This window comes from Rattus rattus, chromosome 5, assembly GCF_011064425.1.
Source record: "Rattus rattus isolate New Zealand chromosome 5, Rrattus_CSIRO_v1, whole genome shotgun sequence".
Taxonomy (NCBI): Eukaryota; Metazoa; Chordata; class Mammalia; order Rodentia; family Muridae; genus Rattus; species Rattus rattus.
In genome coordinates, this window is record NC_046158.1 from 109,721,521 (window position 1) to 109,731,446 (window position 9,926).

Consider the following 9,926-nt stretch of genomic DNA (forward strand, 5'->3'; position numbering starts at 1 on the left):
AATCCTGAGAGCTGAGAGGAGACAACTACTTCTATCCACATTCCAGACTCAAGAGGAACCTGCCTAGTGCCATCTGTGCCCTCTGGGAACAGGAACCTATGAGCAGTCAGGGGTAGGACCCTTCTGGTTATTGCCTGAGGCCAGGGCTGAAAGCCAGTAGCCAGGAGCACTGACACACCTGAGCACAGAGGTAAGGTCAAGTCTTCTGCTCTAAGTGACCTGCCTGGAGGCTTCAGGACACACAAATTGGCTGAAAGAAAACAGGTCTACAAGACTGCTAACACACAGGCTTACAGGAGGGTCAAGCCACTGTCAGAGACAGAAAGACAAGCTCAAAAAGAGACAACCTGATGACTAAAAGCAAGCACAGGAACCTAGACAACAGAAACCAAGAATACTTGGCATCATCAGAGCCAAGTTATCCCACCAAAGCAAATACTGGATATCCTAACACAGGAAAAGCAAGATTTGGATTTAAAAATCACATTTTGACGATGATGATGATGATGATGATGATGATGATGATGATGATGATGATGATGATGATGATGATGGAGGACTTTAAGAAGGACATAAATAACTCCCTTAAAGAAATACAAGATAACACAGGTAAACAAGTAGAGGCCCATAAAAAGGAAACACAAAAATCCCTTAAAGAATTACAGGAAAACACAACCAAATAGGTGAAGGAATTAGACAAAACAATCCAGAATGTAAAAATGGAAATAGAAACAATAAAGAAAACACAAGTGAGACAACACTAGAAACAGAAAACCTATGGAAGAGATCAGAAGTTATATATGCAAGCATCACCAACAGAATACTCAGAGATAGAAGAGAGAATCTCACAAGCAAAAGGTGCTATAAAAACCTGACACAACCATCAAGGAAAATGTAAAATGCAAACAGCTCCTAACCCAAAACATCCAGGAAATCCGGGACACGATGAGAGGATCAAACCTAAGGATAATAAGTATAAAAGAGAGTGAAGATCCCCAACTTAAAGGGCCAGTAAATATCTTCAACAAAATTATAGAACAAAACTTCCCTAACGTTAAGAAAAAAATGCCCGAAGCGGCGTCAGTGGCTAGAGCAAAGGCAGCAGCCAGACCAGCAGCTGAGGCAGGCGGGAGTGATGATGAAGATGGCAGCTGCGGGCAGCGGAGGCGGCAGTGTTCGCTATTACAGCGGCAGCAACGAGGGAGGCTGAGTCTCTAAATGGCTGAAGACTGAAAACGGGGGTGACCAACACGGAGGAGGCGGCGGTGGAGGATCCGTGGCGGCAGGTGGCGGCGGAGAGAACTAGGATGACCCCCACAAAACCCCTGCCTCTCCAGTTGTTCACATCAGGGGCCTGATTGGCAGGGTTGTGGAAGCTGACCTTGTGGAAGCCCTGCAAGAATTTGGATCCATCAGCTATGTTGTGGTGATGCCAAAGAAGAGGCAGACACTGGTAGAGTTTGAAGATGTGCTGGGGGCTTGTAATGCGGTAAAGTACGCTGCAGACAACCAGATCTACATTGCTGGTCACCCTGCTTTTATCAATTATTGTACCATCCAGAAGATCTCTCGCCCCGGTGACTCTGAGGACTCCCAGAGCATCAACAGTGTGCTTCTGTTTACCATCCTGAACCCCATCTACTCCATCACCACGGATGTTCTTTACACTATCTGTAATCCTTGTGGCCCCATCCAGAGAACTGTCATTTTCCGGAAGAATGGAGTCCAGGCTATGGTGGAGTTTGATTCTGTGCAAAGTGCCCAGAGCGCCAAGGCCTCACTGGATGGAGCTGACATCTATTCTGGCTGTTGCACTCTGACGATTGAGTACGCAAAGCCTACACGTTTAAATGTGTCCAGGAACAATCAAGATACTTGGGACTACACAAACCCCATCTCAGTGGACAAGGTGACCCTGGCAGTAACCACAACGAACGCCAGCGGCAGCCCCCTCTCCTGGGAGATCATCCAGCAGAATATGGAGGGCCCCACGGTGGGTACCACAGCCATTACCATGATGAGGGCTACGCCCCCCACCTCATTATGAAGGGAGAAGGATGGGCCCACCTGTGGGGAGTCACCGCCGGGGCCCAAGTCGCTATGGCCCCTAGTATGGTCATCCACCCTCCCCCACCACCTGACTATGGCCCCCACGCTGACAGCCCTGTGCTCATAGTCTATGGCTTGGATCAATCTAAGATGAACTGTGATCGAGTTTTCAATGTCTTCTGTTTGTATGGCAATGTGGAGAAGGTGAAATTTATGAAAAGCAAGCCAGGGGCCGCCATGGTGGAGATGGCTGATGGCTATGCTGTGGACCGAGCCATTACTCACCTCAACAACAACTTCATGTTCGGGCAGAAGATGAATGTCTGTGTCTCCAAGCAACCAGCCATTATGCCTGGTCAGTCATATGGGCTAGAAAGATCCTGCAGTTACAAACACTTCAGTGAGTCAAGGAACAGTCGGCTCTCCACTCCAGAGCACGCAGCTAAGAACCACATCCAGCACCCTAGCAATGTACTGCACTTCTTCAGTTCTCCCCTGGAGGTGACTCAGTAGAAATTCTTTGAGATCTGCGATGAGCTGGAAGTGAAGCATCCAACCTCTGTGAAAGTATTTTCAGGCAAAAGGGAGCATAGCTCCTCTGGGCTGCTGGAGTGGGACTCCAAGAGTGACGCCCTGGAGACCTTGGGCTTCCTGAACCACTATCATATGAAAAGCCCAAATGGCCCATATCCATACACTCTGAAGTTGTGCTTCTCCACCGCACAACACGCCTCCTAATTAGATGCTGGGAAGGGAGACTCCATCCGAGCAGGAAGATGTTTCTTTCCTTTATGCTGTTGGTTTCTTTGTTTTGTTTTTATTTTTGCAGTTCTTTTTTTCCTAATAAATGCTAGGTCAGTAGAGGCTTAACCACAAGAAATGCTGGAACTCTGGAGGGTGGGGGAGGGGAACTGGTATTTCCCAAGATTAACCTTCATTTTTTAAAATAACTGTATGTGTGATTCTTTTTTTCCTGTTCATACATTTGTGCTGCCCATGTATCTTGGCACATTTCAATAAAATTGTTTGGAAAATAAAAAAAAAAAAGAAGAAGAAAGAGTCGCCCATAAACATACAAGAAGCCTACAAAACTCCAATTAGATTGGAGAAATACCTTCCATTACATAATAGTCAAAACACCAAAGCACAAAATAAAGAAAGAATACTAAAAGCAGCAAAGGAAAAAAGGGCAAGTAACAAATAAAGGCAGACCTATCAGAATTACACCAGACTTCTCACCAGAGAAAGCCAGAAGATCCTGGGTAGATGTCATACAGAATCTAAGAGAACACAAATGCCAGCCCAGGCTACTATATGCAACAAAACTCTCAATTAACATAGACGGAGAAACCAAGTTATTCCATGACAAAACCAAATTTACATAACATCTTTCCACAAATCCAGTCCACAATGATTGATGAAGCCAAGAAGTGCATGCTGACACAAGCCTGATATAGCCATCTCCTGAGAGGCTCAGTCATAGGTTAACAAATACAGAGGTGAATGCTAGCAGAAAACCATTGAACCAAGAACAGGATCCAGGATGGAGGAATTAGATAAAGGATTAAAAGAGCTGAAGGGACTTGCAACCCCCTAAGAACAACAATACCAACCAACCAGGGCTCCAAGGAACAAACCCACTACACAAAGACACTACCCATGGACAAATCCATGGCTCCAGCATACATAGAAGAGGATGGCCTTGTTCTCCACCAATGGGAGGAGAAGTCCTTGGTCCTACCAAGGCTGAACCCAGCAGTATAGGGGAATATTAGGGTAGGGGTGGTGGGAAGTGGGGATGGTTGGGGAGGGGAAACATCCTCATAGAAGAAGGTGAGGGGGGAGGGAATAGGGAGCTTATGAACTAGAAACTGGGAAAGGGAATAACATTTGAAATGTAAATAAAAAATATCAAATAAGCAAAAGAATATATAAGTACAGTAAAATTTAAATTTATATTTCTAGAAAAGTAGAAAATTGTACCTGTTAAATTATTAGTTGACTTGTATTTTCTTTTTCATTTAGTTTCAAGAAATTTTGGAATTATTCTTCTATTTTGTTTTCATTTTTTTATTGATATACTTCTTGTAATCAGCAATACTGTCTAGGCTCTGTGGCTGTATATATGGGCTGGATTCCCAGGCAGGACTGGTTCTGAATGGCTACTCCTTCAGTCTCTGCTCCAAACTTTGTATCCATATCCCCTCCTATGAGTATTTTTGTTTCCCCTTTTAAGGAGGACTGAAGCATCTGCTCTTTGATCGTCCTTCTTCTTGAGCTTAATGTGATCTGTGGATTGTATCTTGGGTAATTCGAGTTTTTGAGCTAATATCCACTTATCAGTGAATGTGTACCACGTGTGTATTTTGTGATTGGGTTATCTCACTCGGTTCAATCCATTTGTCTATGGATTTCATGATTTCATTGTTTTTGATAGTTAAGTAGTACTCCATTGTGTAGATGTACCACATTTTCTATATCCATTCCTCTGGCTATTATATATAAGGCTGCTATGAACATATTGAAGCATGTGGCTTTGTTGTATGTTGGAGCATCATTTGGGTATATACCCAGGAGTGGTATAGCTAGGTCCTCATGTAGTACTATCTTCGATTTTCTGAGGAACCTCCAGACTGGTTTCCGGAGCAGTTGTACCAGCTTGCAATCAAACCAACAACAAAGAAGTGTTCCTCTTTCTCCACATCCTTGTCTGACATCACCTGCATTTTTGATCTTAGCTATACTGCCAGGCATGACATGGAATCTCAGGGTTTTTTGATTTGCACTTCCCTGATGGCTAAGGAAGCAGAACATTTCTTTAGAAACTTCACAGCCACTAGATATTCCTCAGCTGAGAATTATTTGTTTAGTCTGTACCAAATTTTTAATAGGGTTATTTGGCACTCTGGAGTCTAACTTTTTGAGCTCTTTGTATATATCGGATTTCAGTCCTCTATCAGATGTTGGATTGGTAAAGATCTTTTCCCAATTTGTTGGTTGCCATTTTGGCCTAATAACAGTGTCCTTTGCCTTACAAAAGCTTTGAAGTTTTATGAGGTCCCATTTGTTGATTCTTGATCATAGAGCATAAGCCATTGGTATTTTGTTCAGGAAATTTTCTCCAGTGCCCATGTGTTTGAGGCTCTTCCCCACTTTCTCTTCTATTAGTTTGAGTGTATCTGGTTTTATGTGGAAGTCCTTGATTCACAAGGAAATAAGCTTTCTACTGAGCGATAAGAATGGATAGATTTGCATTCTTCTACATGCTGACCTCCAGTTCAACCAGCATCATTTGATAAAAATGCTATCTTTTTTTCACTAGATGGTTTTAGCTCCTTTGTCAAAGATCAAGTGACAATAGGTTTGTTGGTTCATTTCTGGAACTTCAGTTGTGCTCCATTGCCTGTCTCTGTACCAATACCATATAGTTTTTATCACTACTGCTCTGTAATACAGGCTTAGGTCAAGGATAGTGATTCTCCCAGAACTTCTTTAATTGTTGAAGATAGTTTTCATTATCCTGGGATTTTGTTATTCCAGATGAATTTGCAAATTGCTTTTTCTAACTCTATGAAAAATTGACTGAGAATTTTGATAGGGATTGCCCTGAATCTATAGACTGCTTTCAGAAAATGGCCATTTTTACTATATTAATACTGCCAATTCATAAGCATGGGAGATCTTTCCATCTTCTGAGATCTTCAATTTCTTTCTTCAGTCCTGAAGTTGTTGTCATACAGATCATTTACTTGCTTGGAGTCACACCAAAGTATTTTATATTATTTGTGACTATTTTGAAGGGTGTCATTACCCTTAGTTTCTTTCTCAGCCTGTTTAGCTTTTAACTAGAGGAAGGTTACTGATTTATTTGAGTTAATGTTATACCCAGCCACTTTGCTGAAGTTCTTTATCAGGCTTCTTTGGTGTAACTTTTGGGGTCACTTAAATATACTATCAAAACATCTGCAAATAGTGATATTTTGACTCCCTCCTTTCCAATTTGTATCCCTTTGACCTCCTTTTTTTTATCTGATTGCTTGGGCTAGGACTTTAAGTATTGTATTGAATAAGTAGGGAGAAAGTAGTCAGCCTTGTCTAATCCTTTATTTTAGTGGGATTTCTTCAAGTTTCTTTCCATTTAGTTTGACGTTGACTACTGGTTTGTTGTGTGTTGATTTTACTGTCTTTAGGTATGAACGTTGAATTCCTGATCTTTACAAGACTTTCAACATGAAGGGGTGTTCACTTCTATCAAATGCTTTCTCAGCATCTTATGAGATGATCATGTGGTGTTTTTTCTTTAAATTTCTTTTCATAGTGGATTACATTGATGGATTTCTGTATATTGAACCATCCCTGCATCCCTGGGATGAGCCTTACTTGATCATAATGGGTGATCATTTAGATGTGTTCCTCGATTAGGTTCGTGAGAATTTTATTGTGTATTTTTTTTTCATCAAAATCTATAAGGGAAATTGGTCTGAAGTTCTTTTTCTTTATCTTTTCTTTGTTGGTTCTTTGTGTGGTTGAGGTATAAGCCTAATTGTGGCTTCATAGAAAGAATTGGATAGTGTTCCTTCTGTTTTTTGTGGAATAGTTTTGGTAGTACTGGTATTAGTTCTCAGAAGGTATGATAGAATTCTTCACTAAACCCCTCAGGTCCTGGTCTTTTTGTTATTGTTGTTGTTGGCAGACTTTTAATAGCTTCTTCTATTTCTTTAGGTGTCATGGGGCTGCTATCTGACCCTGATTTAACTCTAGTACCTGGCATCTGTCTAGAAAATTATCCATTTCATCCACATTTTCCAGTTTTGTTCAATATGGGCTCTTGTAGTAGAATTTTTTTTTAATTTCCTCAGATTCTGTTGATATGTCTCCCTTTTCATTTCTGATTTTGTTAATTTGAGTATTGTCTCTGTGCCCTCTGGTTAATCTGGCTAAGGGTTTATCTATCTTGTTGATTTTCTCAAATAACCAGCTCCTGGTTTTGTTGATTTTTTTGTATAGATCTTTTTGTTTCTACTTGGTTGATTTCAGTCCTGAGTTTGATTATTTCTTGCCTTCTACTCCTCTTGGTTCTATTTACTTATTTGTAGTCTAGAACTTTTAGGTGTGCTGTCAAGCTGCTAATGTATGCTCTCTCCAGTATCTTTCTTGAGGCATTCAGAGTATGATTTTTCCTTTTAACACTGCTTTCCTTGTTTCCCATAAGTTTGGGTATTTTGTGCCTTCATTTTTATTAAATTCTAAAAAGTCTTTAATTTCTTTATTTCTTCATTGACCAAGTTATTGAGTAGAGCATTGTTCAACTTCCATGTATATGTAGGCTTTCTGTTGGTTTTGTTGTTGTTGTTGTTGTTGTTGTTGTTGTTGTTGTTATTGAAGACCAGCCTTACTCAGTGGTAACCTAAAGAAAATTACAAAGCAGCCTGTAAGATACCCCGCTAATGAAATTCCCCTATCCCCCTAATGAAACTCCCCTGATGAGAAAATCCATCAGTTAAGCCTCACCCATCCCCATTGTGGTTTTATGACCTAGTTACCCCCTGTCCTTAGAGCCCCACGACTAACAGGAGGTATTCTCATGGCCAGCAGGACCGCCAGAGGCTTTCCACTGCCCAGAGAGGTCACCAGAAATAATGTAACCGTGATGTTGACCAATGAAATCAAGGGGCAGAAGAACCCAACCAATTCTTGGATGCCTCAATATCCCCCTCGCTATTCCTGTGGCTCTTGTGGTTTTTGTGCTTAAAAGTAGCGTGAATCTGTAGGGCGGGGTTCTTCTCCTTCGGTTCCGTCTGAAGGCTGAGGAACCCGGGCATGCCGGAAATCGAAATTAATAAACCTCTTGCTGATTGCATCGAATCTGGTTTCAGTGGTCTTTGGGGACGAGCGGATCTTTGGTGGTGGTCCTTCGGGTCCAACAGTATCTGTTGAAGTCTGTTTTGTGACAGATTATATGGTCAATATTGGAAAAGGTACTGTGAGGTGCTGGGAAGAAGCTGTATTCTTTATGTTTTAGGATAACTCTATAAATATCTGTTAAATCAATTTGGTTAATAACTTCTGTTAGTTTCTGTTTCCATGATCTGTGCATTGATGAGAGTGTGGTGTTGAAATCTCCCACTATTATTGTGTGAGATGCAGTGTATGCTTTGAGGTTTAATAAGGATTCTTTTATGAATGTTGGTGCCTTTGCATTTGGAGCATAGATATTCAGGACTGAGGGTTCATCCTGGTGGATTTTTCCTTTGATGAATATGAAGTGTCCTTCCTTATCTTTTTTGATAACTTTGGTTGAAAGTCGATTTTATTTGATACTAGAATGGCTACTCCAGCTTGTTTCTTTGTAACATTTGCTTGGAAAGTTGTTTTTCATCATTTTTCTCTGAGGTAGGTGTCTGTCTTTTTGACTGAGGTCTGTTTCCTGTGTGCAGCAAAATGCTGGGTCCTCTTTATATATCCAGTCTGTTAGTCTATGTCTTTTATTGGGGAATTGAGTTCATTGATTTTAAGAGATACTAAGGAATAGTGATTTTTTTTCCTGTTATTTTTGTTGTTAGAGGTGGAATTATGTTTGTGTGGATCTCTTCTTTTGGCTTTGTTGTAAGGAGATTACTTTCTTGCTTTTTTCCTAGGGTATCTACTATCCTCTGTAGGGCTGGATTTGTGGAAAGATGTATAAACTTGGTTTTGTCATGGAATACTTGGTTTCTCCATCTATATTAATTGAGAGGTTTGCTGCATATAGTAGCCTGGGCTGGCATTTGTGTTCTCTTAGATTCTGTATTACATCTACCCAGGATCTTCTGGCTTTCATAGTCTCTGGTGAGAAGTCTGGTGTAACTCTGATAGGTATGCCTTTATTTGTTACTTGCCTTTTTTCCCTTACTCCTTTTAGTATTCTTTCTTTATTTTGTGCTTTGGTGTTTTGACTATTATGTGATGGAAGGTATTTCTTTTCTGGTCCAATCTACTTGGAGTTTTGTAGGCTTCTTGTATGTTTATGGGCATCTCTTTCTTTAGGTTAGGGAAGTTTTCTTCTGTAATTTTGTTGAAGATATTTACTGGCCCTTTAAGTTGGGGATCTTCACTCTCTTCTATACCTATTATCCTTAGGTTTGATCCTCTCATTGTGTCCCGGATTTCCTGGATGTTTTGGGTTAGGAGCTGTTTGCATTTTACATTTTCCTTGATGTTTGTGTCAGTTTTTTATGGTATCTTCTACCCTGAGATTCTCTCTTCTATCTCTGAGTATTCTGTTGGTGATTCTTGCATATATGACTTCTGATCTCTTCCATAGGTTTTCTGTTTCTAGGGTTGTCTCACTTTATGTTTTCTTTATTGTTTTATTTCCATTTTTACATTCTGGATTGTTTTGTTTAATTCCATCACCTGTTTGGTTGTGTTTTCCTGTAATTCTTTAAGAGATTTTTGTGTTTCCTCTTTATGGGTCTCTACTTGTTTTCCTGTGTTGTTCTGTGTTTCTTTAAGGGAGTTATTTATGTCCTTAAAGCCCTCTATAGTCATCATGAGATGTGATTTTAAATCCACATCTTGCTTTTCTGGTGTGGTTAGATATCCAATATTTGCTTCAGTGGGAGGACTGGGCCCTGATAATGTCTAGTATTCTTGCTTAGGTTCCTACACTTGTATCTTGACATCTGGTTATCTCTGGTGTTAGCTGATCTTGCTTTCTCTGACAGTGGCTTGACCCTCCTGTACCTGTGTGTGTCAGCACTCCTGTAGACCTGTTTTTTTTAAATCTGGATCTGGGTACAGTGGGCTGTGGGACCAGGTCAGCTACAGGTGTAAGCAGAAACTGGAAGGGTCCTGTTCCAGACTGCTCCTGGGTTTGTGTGTCCTGAGGGCTCCAT

General features: G+C 40.8%; 1 pseudogene; it reads left to right on the forward strand.

Annotated features, from left to right (window-relative positions):
- Window positions 1-1,120: 1,120 nt before the first annotated feature.
- LOC116900631 lies at window positions 1,121-2,940 on the forward strand (annotated as a pseudogene).
- Window positions 2,941-9,926: the final 6,986 nt, after the last annotated feature.